We start from the raw sequence: 17,220 nt of genomic DNA on the forward strand, positions 1-17,220 counted from the left end.
TCATAGTCCAAAAGTTCTTGCTCCTATCTCAAGGGCAATCTCAACCCATATAAACCAGCTTGAGATCTAAAAAAGATACTCATAGCTTCAGCCACAAAAAGAAAAAGGAAGGGGGCTAAAGGGCATCCCTGACGGACTGATTTAGAAATCTGAAACCCATCACCCCTTACCCCTCCAATCAAAACCTGGCTGTGGGCTGATCTATAAAGGGAGGCCACCCCTCTAATCCTTGCATCTGAAAATCTGAATCATAGAAGAGTGCCCTCAAGAAAACCCAGTCTAGGGGATTGACATAGGGTTCACTTGGATTCAAAGGGGAGTATCCACCATCATCTAGGATGCCAAGTTGGGGTGGGCATCTCTCCGGCACATCATGTTGAGATGATTCACCAAAACCTTCCCTCAAGATCAACATCATGAAGTAGGCCTTCCCTCAAGATGATGGTTTTCAGGAATCAAAGAAGAGCTGAACATTACATTCCATCAAACCCCTTTAATGGGAATGTACTTCCTCTGCGTCAAACCAAGAGCTTATCGATGTTTCTCAAAAAGCTCTTTGCTAAGTGGTTTGGTAAAAGTGTGTGCAACATTCTCTTTACTGTCACAATGTTGCAATGTGATGTCACAAACTAACACTCTTTCTTTGATGAAGTGCTCTCTGACATCAATGTGCTTTTTCTTGGAGTGATATACAGTATACTAGATTCTTGGCTAATGCTTGAGCTGATTGATTATCACAATATATTGTTGTTGGCTTTGATTCATCAAAGTAATCTGCTTTTGACAATAGTCTTCTGAGCCATATAGCCTCACAAACACTTGTTGTGAGTGCCCTATATTCTGCTTCTATTCAAGAAAAAGAATTAGTTGGCTGTTTGTTTTAACAACCATGATATAGCACCTTGACCAAGGAAAAATGCATATCCTTGTGTGGATCTCCTGGTCTCATGATCTCGTGCACAGTCACGGTCACAATATCCATGCAACCTTGAATGACTTCCTCTGTATTCTATTCCAAATTGTCTTGCACCTCTGATGGATCTCAAGACTTTTGGCTACATTCCAATGAGATTGTTTTGGATTTTCCATAAACTGTGCTAGTGAGCTTACTACATAACAAATATATGGCTATGTGATAGTCAAATATATAAGTGATCCGATGAGCTGCCGATAGTACTTGTCATTGACTGTAGGATTTTTTGGATCTTTGGTAAGTTTCAATCTCTATTCCATGCGAGTGGCTGTAATCTTGCAATCTTGTAATGTCTTCCCCTTGAACTTTGTAGTAGAGAGTATGATCTACATTGGACTTCAAAGTATCCCAGATTAGCAAAATACTTGTCAATTCTATTGTACCAACTTTTGGGTGCTTGCTTTAAGCTGTAGAGACTTTTCTTGAGATGGCAATGCTCTTTCCCTGGTTCAACTTACCCTGATGGTTGTTGCATGTAGACTTCTTCGTAGCTAACCATTGAGAAAAGCATTTTTGACATCTAGCTGGTACACATTCCATCTGCTAAGTGTCGCTAGTGATATCAAAAATATTATGGAATCCATCTTTGCTACTGGGGCATAAGTCTCATCATAAGGCTATGAAAATCTTTTTGCAATTAGTCTAGCTTTGTATCTTTGAATGCTTCCATTTGGGTTGTATTTCACTTTATAAACCTATTTCTTTGCTATGGCCTTCTTTCCTAGTGGAAGGTCGCATAATTCGCTAGTGTTGTTTTTGTACAAAGCTTCCATTCCTTCATTCATAGTAGTTTGCCATTCTGGTTTGTCAAGTGCGTCTTCAAAGTACACTATCTCTTTTGTAATTAGTTTGGCTATGAAAATCCTTTTGCAATTAGTCTGGCTTTGTATCTTTCAATGCTTCCATTTGTGTTGTATTTCACTTTATAAACCTATTTCTTTGCTATGGCCTTCTTTCTTAGTGGAAGGTCGCATAATTCCCTAGTGTTGTTTTTTTACAAAGCTTCCATTTCTTCATTCATAGTAGTTTGCCATTCTGGTTTGTCAAGTGCGTCTTCAAAGTACACTATCTCTTTTGTAGCCATAATGGTAGTCATAAGACCATAATTGGTGGTTTCAATCTGAATTGCTTTACCTTTCTGAGCATACGTCAATCTGGCGCTGGTCTGCTTTGCCTAGTAGATTGTCTAGGTTGATACTCTTCTCGGGGTGTCTTTGGCAATTCTTGCTCTTCCGCATCAACCTTTATCTAGCTAACTGAGTAATCGGTGTGATCATCTCCTGTGTATTTGATGTTTTCCATTTTGAGTCTTCATAAAAAATTACATCTTTAGAGATTATGACTTTTTGGTTGATGGGATTGTACAACTTGTATGCTTTGCTTTAAGCTTCACTATAGCCAACCATGATGCATTTATGTAACTTCACATTCAATTTTATGCGATGATCGTCATGTATGAGAGTATATGCTATGCAACCAAATATGCTGAGATGTCCAATGCGTGGCTTATATCCAGTGAATGCTTCATAAGGTGTCATACCCTAAATCCGTTTGGTCGAAAGTCGATTAAGCAAGTAGTTTGCAGAGGCAATTGCTTCCGCCCAATAATGCTTCAAATGATGCTTCTCACTAAGCATTGCTCTAGCACTGTCTGCTAAAGTACCGTTCTTCCTTTCAACTATTGCATTCTGCTAGGGAGTATCAGCTCATGTGAATTGTCTTCATATGCCATTACTTCTACAAAAGTTTATGAGCGCTGAAGACATGTATTCACCTCCTTTGTCAGATCGCATGACTTTGATCTTTCTGCCTATTTGGTTCTCTACCATAGCTTTGAATTCTTAACATCTAGAAAAGACTTTAGATTTCTCCTTCAGAAAGTAGACCCAATAATATTTGCTATAGTCGTCCGATGAAAGTCAAGTAGTAAATTGAAACATTGATGCTACAGGTCTGTGCATAACCCCATACATTCGTATGAATCAAATCGCAAAAACCTCATGCTCGAGAGAGGTGCTTCTGCCAAAATTGGTTCTCTTTTGTTTACTGAAGTAACATGCTTTGCAAACTTTTCCTAGAAATTGTAGTTTTGGAATTCCAATTGCCATATTCTAATTTCTTAGCTATATCAAGCTTTTGAAATTGACATGTCCATATCTCTTGTACCATACTACAAAAAGTGGCATCGGTTGTTGCTGCTGAGCTAACATGGTATGACTAAAGCTAGCATTGTGAATAAGCATTCTTCTTTGATTGCTTTTCATACTAGCTGATATCCTCTATATTTATCTTTGATCGTGCATTCATCCCTATCAAAGATGACTCTGTAGTTGTGTTCTGTCATTTGCCCAACTGACAAGAGGCTCTTGGTGAGCTTTGGAACATAGAGTACATCTTTCACCAATCCTTTCTCACCAGTGAAATTGCTCATAGGGACAATGCCTTTCCCTTGAATATGATTTGGTGTGTTATTTGCCGTGTAGATAACATTCTTCTGTCCTTCTAATGGTTTCATCTCTGTGAACCAATCCTAATGCTTTGTCATGTGAGATGATGCACCGCTATTGATGTTCCAAGGATCTTGATCTGCTTGATTGACTTGATAACTACATTCCCCTTTTGAATTGCAATCAATGACAAGATACACTGTATCAGTCTTCTGTGTATCCTCACTTACAAGATACATATTTTGAGGTTCATTGGAATAATGACTGTGACTTGGATGTCCACCATGATGACTTCTTCTTCCATGAAAATTCACTTGATTGCTGCTAGATTAACCTCCTTGGTTGTAGTGCTTCTTGTGAAAATCTCTTTCAAAGTGTTCAAACTTATGACAGTAGTTGCACTGAATGTTTGACACGTTGGTGGATGCATTCTCTCTTCCTTGAAATCTTCCTCTATTGGAATGATTTCCTCTTGGATGCTGATGCTATTGCTGCGGATGCTAATGTTGATGCTAATTTTGCTAATGATGACCACTTCTCTGAGATTCTCTACCTCTACCTTTACCTCTATCTGAAGCTATGAATGCCTGATCATTAGAATGACCTTTCTGTGCTAAGTCATGAGTTCTTCACCAAGTAACACTGAATGTAATTCTTCCAGTATCGAAATTTGCCGTTGAATGGCAATATTTTGGATTATATTCTCGAAACCTTCTCCTAGTCCATTTACGATGACTTGAACCATTTCTACGGGATTCATAGTCTCTCTTGCTACTACAAGTTGATTGTTGTAATCCTTGATTTTGATTACGTAAGCATGACCAGTTTCATAGCGATTGCAAAAACTCTGGTTAATCTGGTTTCTCATTGTGAGAATTCTGGATGTGTTCTTAGACTCGTAAAGAGCTACAAGCATATCCCATGCTTCTTTGGATGTCTTCAATGTGTTGAGTTGTCCTAGCATAACATCTTTTGATCGTTGCAGATGTGGACATCATTGGTGCAGGTGTAGACGCTTTGACTTGTGTTGCAAAAATGGTAGGAATTGCATCAGATGGTCTAGGTGTACATGTGCTTGGGCAATGGCAGGATCTACTGTAGATGTGGACATTGTTGGTGTAGGTGTAGACCCTTCAACTTGTATTGTGGAAATGGTAGGAATTGTTGCTAAACCAGTAGATGGTCTAGGTGTAGACCCATCGACATACTTCCATTTGTCTTGAAGTACAAGAATGGTCTCTATTCGTATTTCCATGTGCTGTAATTTGAGTAGTAGATGCCTCCAAATTGAGGTTGCTAGTGGTAGACATGGTGCAAGAAATGTACTCAAAGTGTTGTGAAAATCATTGACTAAATCAAAGTGTTGTGAAAATCATTGACTAAATCAACTGCAAAATGCTGTCTATATCAACTAAAATCTGGACTATCGGCAGTGAAGATAGAAATACAATATATATTCCAATATGTTACAAGGCTTTGTGGGGCAAATGATTCTGGAATAGCCAAGAGGCTTTACAAGGCTTGAAATTATGTGCACAAATGGCAAAAAATAGCCAATAGGCTTTACAATGGTGACATGTGAGTGCAACATGAACAAATGTGCAATCTACCCTCTGATCAATTGGCTAATGCCTTTGAATGCTCTGGACTCTCCTCACTGAACTGAAGGTGGGGTTTCAGGAGATGTAATGATGTGAAACCGCATGTGAGCGTATAAGGGACTGACTCTGAGTAGGAGCTATTTGGGATTTTTTCAGCATGACTTCGATTGATTGCTTTGAAGTTCTCTCCTTTAAAGGCGATATACTATGATCTAGATCTAGACCAACCATCGAGCGATGAAAAGCAACTAATAATTCCTTTTCTTCGGTTCGTTTTAGGTGCTGGGCTAGATGCCTCATATGTAGAGGCTTATGTGCATGCAAGAAGTGGATTTGACGACGTTGAGGCTAAAAAGTGTGTGACACATGCGTCAAAATGTGCGTGTGATGTGACGACTGAATACAGCGCAAAAAATTGAGCGTTTTTTCTTTTTGGAGCACCCTCAAATTCTTCCTGGGTCAAGAGATATGGCTTGATCTAGGTGCAAGGGCAAAAGAGGATGAAATGATGATGTGGTAGTGATGTGGCAATTGTGTTCACATGGGAAAGTGTGCCTGTGAAGGGATGTGGCTATGGAGCACTGTGCTTAGTGTTGAGGGGTAGTTTCACCACCCTGCCAGGTCATCATCTCGAGATAGACTAAGATAGAATAGAATATTCTAATACGCTATCTTGTGTGGTAGTCGGTTATAACAATTCAAAAACCACCACTTTGGATTTTGTCCCAACAATCATGTTGTCAGGGCCGATTGTTATCAGACTATTGTAATGTCTCTTGCTTCATTCAAGAAGGATCTTCTTATGTTTTCCAAGACAGAAAATGAATGAGAAGTTTTGTATGCAGCAGTTGCTGTAGTTTTAGACTCTCAAAATACGTGTATAGTTGTTCTTCTTCTATTGTCATTTCCTTTTCGATTATGTTCCGACTGAATACTTAGTTCTCAAGTTCTTATGGATTTCTATACATGGTATTATTAAGTATTATGTATTGTGCATACCAAGAATATATTTGGCTATCCTACTACATGTTCAAGCTCAGAAAGACGATGAACTAAAGCAAGAAGGTGACCAGACACAATATGACTCCTTTTTTACTCAAAGACCAACACAATTACTCAAGGAAATAGGTCACCGATATAAAGAAAGAAAAGACAACCACTAAAGAGCTCAAGGTGATGAAACATGCAAACAAAGACGTGACGAGCAATTCGACAGCTACAACAACAAAAAGACATCTTCAACAATATAGGAGGAGCTGATCATTAGATACAATTCAACCTGCCCCCAATGCATGACAAAGAATCATAAGAAGGTTGCGCCAGCTGACCTTGTCAAGCCAAGAAGGAAATCCAAGTCACGAAGACCATGAAAGAATCTGACAATACTTCGAGAATCGTCTCTGACAAAGTTGGTGGATGACAAAGCAAGACCATGACAAAAGACACAAAGAAGCAAGACTGAAGCTTGAGGATGTTGCCACAATGTGCCCAATGCACAATGGGCAAGCGAAAGAGATGCGAAGGTGCTAAGTATCTTGGGCCAATACTTAAAGAAAGAAAAAGAAAATAAGGCAAAACAATGTCCTACTCAGTAGTCCTCCAAGCCAAAAGTAAAGAAGCTCTCAAGAAGATCAGGATGGCAAATTCACCAAATGTTGGCGAACAAAGATGACAACAACACTAGAAAATCTTCTACCTGTGCAAGCCAACTATGCTATATGCAACTAGCATCGGCATATATGCTGTAGACTCAAGTTAAAAACATTCCGACACAGTCAATCTGGTTCATGGAGGCACTCCAATGAATGTCGGACAAAACTAAGTACCCACCATCACCAAACCGAGTTGGCTCACTATACAAGAAATAGAGCAAGTGATAAAGCTGAAAGTCAGAGAGATCCAGATGGTGATAGAATCTTTAAAGATCCTGACTACATACCAAGTGGAGAAATTTCGTCAACAAATTCAGCTCACAGCTCGAAAATCCAAGAAGCAACAAATGAGCTTGAGTGTAGAGTGGTTCAACATTGACTGAAACTTTCCTACGAACTACACTCAACACACATTTAGCTACAGACATATACATCACTGCTCAAAGACAACTGAACTTCAATCCCTTGCCATAAAGGAGAGCACCTGTTCCACCACCTGTTAGATGTAGGACCCTTTCGTCAAAGTAGCAAAATTAGATGGGAAGAGAGGACTAAACCTAGACAACCATGTCGAGTAGTTCGACCCGTTGAACTGCTAGCAGATTTGGGGCACTACCTAATGCAGTAAAGAAGAAACAATTCGCAGCTACCTTTGAAGTTAAGGTAATGAGTTGGTGGTCTTGCTCATTTTGTAGATTATGATGCCTTAAAGACCTCATTCTTGAGTAGATTTAGAAAAGAAAAAAACTCTAGAAGCAGTGCTTAAGAAGATTCAGAATATGAAGCAGAAAGACCTATTGGTGGAGGACTATGTATAGAAGTTCAAGAATTTGAACCAGAGGCTAGTTGCCCCATAAAGGCCTACTCAAGAACAACATGGTGACTACTTTTGTAAAGGACTCAACAAATAATTGAAGACTGTAGTGACAACACGAGACCAGTTGGCAAGAGAAAATGACTTCAACAGCTTGGTGGAAGCATCCCAAGGAGCTGAGAGAAGATTTGGCTCTAACAAAAAATCAAAGAGAGGAAAGAAGAAGCAAGAGAAAATGACTTCAACAACTTAATGGAAGCATCCCAAGGAGTTGAGAGAAGATTTGGCTCTAACAAAAAATCAAAGAGAGGAAAGAAGAAAAAAGCCCATGACTCTGACATTGATTCAGACACAAAAATTGATTCTAACGTAGAGGACGAGGATAGTGAAGACTCACAGATAGATAGCTCTGATGAAGATTTTGATGATGAAGAATCTAGCAAAAGCAAAAGCATAAAAAAAGACAAGAAGTCAAAGGCCAAGGAGACGGAAAAGAACAATAAGAAAGAGGACAAGAGCTCAAAAGGAAACTCTATATTGGAACAAATGATAAAAGAGCAATTGTAGAATATGAGGTTGTCACCAAATAAGTTTCTTGTGAGTATTGTGGCAAAGAAAATCATGACAAAGATGATTGTTGGTAAAACCCAAACTTCAGAGGGAGGGTATCCCATCACATTCAAGTAGCAAACAATGCAGTCCCACACCTGTGTCAATCAGATTGGAGTGGGAGGACGAATGCAACAAAGGTTCAATAATATTACACCAAGAAGGTAAAATAGCCATTATTGGGTAGCTCAACAATGACCCAACATGAATCAAGCCTGTAATTATTGTGGTTTGGATGGTCATAGACAAGGTCCACAATGTGAAATATGGTGTTAGCATAGGGAGGAAAGAGGCATTCCAATTTTGTAGTACAATGCACGAGGAAACCCAAATCCCCCAGCACAACCATCAACAAGAGTTGATATGGTGTTCCTAATGGGCATTGAAGAGTGTAAAGAAACTATGCATCAAGAGACTATTCAAATTGTCACAACAGTCCATACCACAAAACAAAGCAAATCATTCCCCGAAGTGGAATGTGAAGAGGAGATTATTGAAGCTCAAAAGGATGTGGATGCAATGGCAGTAACAAGATCAAAGGGAAAACAACCAATCCCAGGTTTGGGAGAATCTCCCAAGAATGCAATTAAGCCAATTCATTGGGTTGAACAAGAAGACATTAGAAACAAAGTCCTAGAGCAAATTTTGCAGATCAATGCAGCAAAGGAAGCTGTGATACACAAGAAAGGGAAAGCAAAAGTAGATTAGACTCCAAAAACATAGTTTTTGGCTTCAAACTACCAAAAGTGTTACCACAAATCAATGAGAGTTACAGATTCCTATCAGAAACACATTGCACAGTAATCACAGAGCAGAGAGCAATAGTAGTAGACAATTAGCAAAGGATTTGCAAGACGATATGCCTGACATGCATGGCAAATCTATGGTCTTAAAAGGAGACAATGCTCACAAGGCAAAAGGACATGGTTGGCATGATGCTTTCTTCAAAGAATTACAACACTCAAAGGTACAAATTACCTTGGATCAATTCTTGAATCTCGTACCTACATTCAAAGAACAATTATTTCAAGGTTTATAGGAAGACAACCTACATAAGGCACCTAAAGAAATGCTTGAGGAGGAGGATGAAGAAGCTGCAGAAATCTATACCTCAACTATGGAAGAAGTGGATTATAGAGTACCCACAATTGATGTGGAATACAAAAGACAAAGAATCCTTGATGTACTTGTTGATGGCGGATCTAGAGTAAACATATTGTTTGAAGAATTGTTCAAGAAATTCTACTCTAATGAATTAGCTCCAGCACCCTTGCAAGTGAGAATGGCTGATCAAAGAAGGATAGAGACACTTGGCATTCTCAGAGGCCAAGAAATCAATGCATGGGGATTAGGTTTTATTGGGACATTTTTGTTGTTCTCCAGATGGAGAAAGAGATAGCTCGTACTCCATGCTCCTAGGTAGACCTTGGCTCAGGGATGCAAAAGTGAAGCAAGATTGTGGAGCTGAGAGGATTACAATCAAAAAGGGCAAGAAAAATTTCAAGATCTCCCTGATGACAAAGAAGAGTTTCCCTAGACACATGCAGCCATTAGAGGCAAAAGGAGTCAACATGCTGGTTGAACTAGAGGAAGATGAAGAGGAAATGTTCCTGAGAAGGAACCCATCAGTTATACCTCTATTTGTGAAGCAACACATCATTATAGAAGGAAAATCACAAAATTCTAATCCGATTGTGGAAACTTCACAGACACACAGAATCAAATAGAAGTCGAATGCAGATTCTATCACTACACAACATAATGATGCAAATGAGTCAGACAATGAGGATACTGCATTGGAGGACAATCACAAAACACGTGTTCAGGCCATCATTGAGGTATAGCAACAGTTTCAAGAACATATGAAAAGAAGTGCAAGAGTAAAAGAGGATGATCAAGAGGAGATGAATCTTGGAGACCCTAATGACCCAAAAACATTGCTTATGAGCACTAGACTTCAAGATCCATTCAAAGAACACCTCTAACAATTGTTGATTGAATTCAAAGATGTGTTTGCATGGCATTATACATATATGAAAGTAGTAGATCCTACATAATGTCAACATAGGATCAAACTAAGGAAGGATGTAGCTCTAGTGATCTAGCATAGGTATAGAATGAACCCCAATTATGCCAAATAAGTAAAAGAGGAGTTGGATAAACTGCTCAAAGTTGGATTCATATATCCATTGGATCACGTGACATGGTTGTCACCAATTTTCATTGTTCTAAAAAAGAATGGAAAAGTGAGAATATGTGTGGGCTACAGAAAGTTGAATGCTACCACAATTATTGATCCATTCCCAATACCATTTTGTGACTCAGTCCTAGATGTTGTTGCAGTCCAAGATGGATTCAGTGGCTATAATCAGATTAAAATGTCCCTAGAAGAAAAGGACAAAACAATAATTGTGACTGAGTGGGGAGTCTTTGCATATAATGTAATGACATTTGGAGTCAAGAATGCACCACCAACTTTCCAAAAGTACATACAGGAAGTATTTGCAGAATACTTAACAACGTTCGTGAGAGTAGTTTTAGATGATTTCTAACTCTTTGGAAAAATACATGATCACCTTAATTAGCTCAGACTATGCTTTGAGAAATGTAGAATGGCTAGGCTCACCCTCATAACCCTGGTAAATGTGCATTTGCTGTAAAAAAAGGAGCCCTTTTGGGACATATCATCTCAGAAGAAGGGATGGAAATTGATCCCAAGAAAGTCTCAGTGATACAAAAGGCAAACCCTCCAAAGATTGTCAAACAATTGCAAAAATTTGTTGGTCAAATCATATGGCATTATAGGTTTTTGAGGCATTTATTAGAAGTATGCTTCCCACTCACCAAGCTGACAAGGGAGTCAAAACAATATCTATGGGGAAGAGAGTAGCAAGAAGCCTTTGATATCTTGAAAAAGATGTTGGTCAAAATACCTATACTCCAGCCACCTGATTGGACATTACCCTTTGATGTTTTCGTGGATGCATCAACTGTGGTTGTTGGTGTAGTTTTGATGCAACAAAAGAAAGATAAGTGGTTCAAACCAGTGTACTATGCAAGTAGGATTTTGTCCAAACATGAGAAGAATTATGTAGGCACTATCTACTTTAGCAACAAGGTTATCTTCCATGTGGACCATGAAGCACTACTATATTTAGTTAATAAACCTCAACTGACCAGTAGACTTGCAAGATGGATGCCTTTGCTATAGGAATTTGATTATTCAATTGTGCACAAACCTTGAAAGAACATGCTCTTGTAGATTATTTCAACAGATTGACATTGGGAGAAGATCTAACAAGAATACTAGATGAATTGCTTGATGTGGGAATATTCATGATTCGAATAGATAATCCTCCAGACTGGTATGATAAAATGTTTTTCTTTCTTACTTATGGTTTTATCCCTAAATCTTTGACCAAAGATTAAAGGAAAAAGCTTGTTTTGCAAAGCAAACCATGCTTAGTCATTGTTGGAATTCTCTACAGGAGGGGGATGGATCAAGTCATAGAGAGATGTGTACAAAGTCATGAGCAAAAGGCTGTCTTGGCAAAAGTTCATGGGGATCAGTAGGAGGATACGTCTCAGGTGAAATTGCAGGAAGAAAGATAATGCAAGCAGACCTATGGTTGCCAATAGTGCTCAAAGATGCTCATAATTATGCAAAGTCTTGTCTGACATGCTATAGAGATGATAGGCCACACGATGATGATAGAATGCCACACTAGCCCATCCTTCCATTTGGACCATTTCAAAAATGGGGGCTAGATTTTGTAGGTCCCATCAAGCCAAAATCAAAATACACAAAAAACCAATACTTCCTAGGTGCTTTTAGATTATTGCACAAAGTGGGTAGAGGCAATGGCCCTCAAAGACAACAAAGAAAGAAGTATTGCATGGTTCCTATACCACAATATTATCACAAGATTTGGTGTTCCTATTGAGATTTTATCAGATAGGGGTACACACTTCATCAATAAGACAATTAGGAAGGTCACAAAACTACATATGATGCTCCACAAGAAGTCAATAGCATACTACTCACAAGGGAATGGTTAAGCTAAAAGTATTAAAAAATCATGAAGAACATATTCAAGAGGACAATAACTGACAATCCTACAGGTTGGTATCAAATTTGGATTCAATCTTATGGGCACTAAGAACAGCCTACAAGGTAGCAATAGGTCTGGACTAGTTTATGGATGTGAAGCTATAGTTCCAATGGAATTTATTGTAGGAAGCCTAAGAGTGGCTATGGAACACATACTCTCCTTAGAAGAATCAATCAATTTCAAACTCCAACTATTACAACTGGATGAGGATAGGCTACAGAGTTCTTACAATGCTGACTTCATTCAAAAAAGAAGAGCTGCTTGGATCACTAGAAACATCAAGTTCAAACTCTTTAGAAAAGGTGATCTAATATTAATGTTCAACACAAAATTAGGAAAAAGTCTAGGTAAATTCAAACTCAATTATGATGGCCCATTTATAATTATGGAGGTGTTTGATCAGGGGACTTTCTAGATAGCTGATCTTCATGGAAATGTCTTTGACAAACTAGCCAATGGATTTAGGATAAATCCCTATGTGGGGCCTGATCCATTAGCACCAAAGATAAATCTAGTGAGTATAGATAGTTACACTAACATGTATCCAGATGTAATTGTAATCCATGTGATACAGGTACCAGAAAGAAGCAAAAACTGCATTTGGTAGTTTGCTGACACTGCCAAAGAGCAGAAGATTGAAGAAGATTTCCAATCTACTCCAAAATGGTACCAACAAAAGCTTCCACATAATGAACAATAGCACAAGGATGAGCCTCATGACTAGATTCCCCAACCCACATTCTGATCCGATTCTAGGAGGTCGAAGAAGAGATGCATTTCGACTACGACAAGAAGCAGTTTGACAAACTACAGACCCTCTTCAGTGACAAATAATAGTCAAAAGCCACTTAGCAAGCCATCCGATTGTGGGAAGCAGTAGGGAGGCGAAGGTCAGTTGGACAATGATCCAACCACCACGTGGAGTCAAACCCACCAATGCGACTACAATCGGGCCCACGATCATCTATGCTTCACCAACAAGCAAAAGACTCAACAAATTGAATACATACATTGGCCACAATAGATCTACCAAGTGCAAAAGAAGCTCAATTTATGCACCTTGATAAAGATTAAACTACCATTGCACCTTTTTACACCATAAGAGCGGTACTACCTAATCACATTAAACTTGCAATCGATAATTCCATTAATACTAAGGAGATAGATATTACTCCATATCAACTTTGGGTAGAGCTATCATCAGCAGGTGCAACATGCTGAATACAGGCTTGGTAGATGGTTGAGCAAGCAACAACCTCATCTCTTGGGAAACATTAAAACATCCTGGCTAGGTACTCCTTCAAGTCTATGACTCTAAAATTTAATACCTTAATTAAGGTCGTGGGCTTTTTAATGCTGAATATTTCCATGCACAATCACCTTGTAAGGATTGTTTGGGATGAATCAACCTGTCAAGGTGTACCAATCACACACCAATCAACCCAACATTCAAGCACCAACATCAACATCTACTTCCATCTCTCAAGAGCCTCACTGGTAAAGAAAACAAAGAAGAAGAGCACCGAAGCAAGTGTGAGTCCAAAAGGATCTACTAGACCAAGGGTACTTTGAGGGTGAATTGTACATTTGGATTCTGGCAAAACCTCGACATCAAAAGCCACCCCATCATGGAAACAAAAAACTTCGACATCAAAGAACATAATAAAGCCATGTATGATACTGTTGGGTTCCCACAAGACTACTAGAGACACAAGGATATTACCTTGGAACCACTTATGTGTGGGTACCCAAGGTATTAGGTGTAACAAGATTGCCTCCATCATCTTCAAATAACAATGAGAATGTACTCATTAAAGAGCACAAGAAAGATGGAGGCCAAAGCCTTTAAAATCATCATCAACAATAAATGAGAGGCAAACATCAAATTCAAGCCTACTGATTATGAAAAATCAAGGCTAAGATTGGAGAGAAGAGTGACAAGAGCTTACCTTGAAAAAGGTAAAACCACAAGAACCTACTCGCAAGGACAAAGGAAAAGCACCAATACAAGAGGATCTCACATAAAGAATATCCTCTACCTCCTATCAAGTAGTTACACAAAGAACTTGTCTCCAAAAAAAAGATAGTAACACAAGAACCTACTCGATCACTAGTCTATCAAAAAGCCATTGAATTCATTACATCATCTTCAAGGCAAATGGCCGTTACACAAGAACCTATCTCCAAAAAAGAAACGGTAACACAAGAAATTGCCATGAAAAAAATGAAATCTACTTTGGGAGCTACATGAGATCCTTCCTTAGTATGAAATTTGGCATCAAGCATTATGATAGCTATACATGTCACACCAACCATGCCAAACATAGTGGAAGTCACACAAGGCCTTCCAATGAGAATGATGAATTATTTTCACTAGCAAATTTCTCAAAAGCAAGTTGGGCTCAACAAAAACATAAGATCTTCAACACACTACAATCCTACTCACATTTTCTCCAAAGGACATATATCACTTTATAGTTGAACAAGGAAGAGGATGTAATTGGCAAAGGCACCAAAAAGATGGTATCAAGAAGGAACTAGTGCAAGCTCAAGGATCTTACGATGGCAATGTGTATCCCTAAGTGTCATCAACACGGTATCCCACCTTCTAGTGCTTGTATCACAGTCAAATTTACCCCTTTAGAGCCATAAAAATCGAAGGAGAGACCTATTGAGTCTACATCACCAACAATGAAGCATCCTATTGGTAGTAGCTACATAAGAACCTGCTCCTAAAAAGGGAGTAGTAACACAAGAACTTACTGCAAGGTCCAGAAATAGCAAGCCAATGATACTTTAAGGCCTTGATGGGTTTTTCAACAAGGAAATACAAAACCACTCCATTAGTGCAACATTAGGTCCAACCCATAGCAATTGGCCCTACACAGCTCCTCAACAACAAAGGGTAAGGGGGCAAGTCAAAGACAATCAACCCTTGGTATCCTAATGTACTCCTCCACATATTGAACCTAAGGCACTCCTCCACATTTTGAACCTAAGGCACTCCTCCACACATGGAACAACAAGTGATCCTAGACCAAAAGCTCTATAGGATGAGTTTGATTGCAGGGTGAATCTATTGACATCAAAATGGAACTAGAGTTTCTTGTAATCCTTAAAGATTTGTTTTCAATTTCATTTACTAACCCCATCCTTTCAATGGATTTTGGGATTAGAGTTTGTACACATGGCGATTCTGTCAATTTGAGAGAGAGAGAGAGAGAGAGTCTACTCCCAACCTTTTCTCTAGCCTTAAAACTCACACTACATTAATTTAATTGGAACTCACAAGGATTTTGACTTTTTCTTGACATAAGGGGCATATTTGAGTCTATGCATGGAGATTGTAGTCATCCGCATTGTTTGAATTCAATTGGTAAAGACTTTTTTAGTATGACTAAAGTAATTCCTTTTACTATCCCATGCACTATGATGTAGATGAAATTTATTCAAAGCACCCTAAAGGAAAGTATGACTTGGAGCATTGGGTTCTTTGTGATTGCTATGCAATTGTGATGATCATAGTAGATATCCATAGCTTCATCACTTTGGACTACATGCCTATCTTCTAAGATCTAGCTGAGCCATAAAGACTCACATGATGCCATACATGTTGGTCGATGCTCTACTTCAATCAAAGACTAGATGGATTCTTGCTAAAGTTCTAGCTCCCAAAATGAAGCAATATCTAGAAGTGGATCATGGTGTGACCATGTCTCTAGATCACAATCCAAATCACAATAGCTAATTTTGGTATGCGATTTCATATTTGATGGTACTCTTTAAATACTAAAGCACATAAAGATAAGCTTTATAGTTGTGTTCATTAATGCAAATGCAAACTAATAAGGCATTCCTACAATGAATGCAATGCCATGTATTCAAAATGTAGTCCCACAATGAATGCAATGTCAAGTATTTAGTCTACCAATGGCTGAGTATATTGGTTGAGTAGCATCTTCAATGCTTAAATTCACTTTGACCTTCGTTGGAGGGAATTTAATCTTGCAATCCTCCATCCAAAGTCACTTCAATATATACAAGGAGTACTTCTTCTTTGAGATTGGTGTGCTACCTTTTTTATGCCAAGAAAGTAATGAAGTAGATCATGGTCTATCATATCAAACTCTAGCATTAGCAGTCTTCACATATATAATCTTATTTTTGTGACTCCTAGATGCAAACTTATACCTCCATTTTGAGGAAATTTAATATAATCCTATACATATATGATCTATGGAGTAGATTAAATTTTCTAAAGTAATCATGATCCTTTGGTGCCATGCTCTTGGAGCTTATTTCAACCTGTACAATACCTTTTCAATTGGAGTTTGCACAGCTTTCACCCTATTTCTAAAATCTGGGTGGCTATTGCATGTAGACCTCCTCCTTAAGATCTCTATTAAAAAATGATGTCTTTATGTCCATCTACAAGATGGACTCCTACGAATGCGATGCCACTATGATATCATGTCCATTTGAATAGTGGGAGCAAATGTCTCTTTATAGTCAAGACCGCCAATTTGTGCAAACCTTAGTAGAAATTTCTGTCAACTGACTCATTAGCAAGCTTATACTTGCCTTATGTATCCACTTCGTCTATGATGTTGCACCATGCTAGTCTCATAACTACGTTCAAAGTTTTTTTTTCTCTCAATAGATTCTATTTTTGTTTCCATAATAGATCACCAATCCAATTTGTCCTTTTCTTCTTTTAAAGGACCTTAGCTCTTTGATCAATTGACCAAAGCCCTCATATCATCATACATTGTTGATAAATTTTGAAGTCACCTTGATATTTGTAACCCCTCAAAGCTCTTGACTACACATAGCTATCGAGAGCTTCATTATAGTAGCTATTCGACTACATCAATTGTGTAAACCGACAATGACTAACATGTCATGGGGATCTTGCAAGAATGTCGATGGAGTACTCCTCCAAGATACTCTAGGTTGAGAGCAATGCATGCAAATTCCATCCACTAGTGTCACTCTAGTGACTCCCGGCTTGT

The sequence above is a fragment of the Dipteris shenzhenensis genome, chromosome 3 (assembly GCF_047967505.1).
Source record: "Dipteris shenzhenensis isolate YYH24624 ecotype China chromosome 3, Dip_SZ_1.0, whole genome shotgun sequence".
Lineage (NCBI taxonomy): Eukaryota > Viridiplantae > Streptophyta > Polypodiopsida > Gleicheniales > Dipteridaceae > Dipteris > Dipteris shenzhenensis.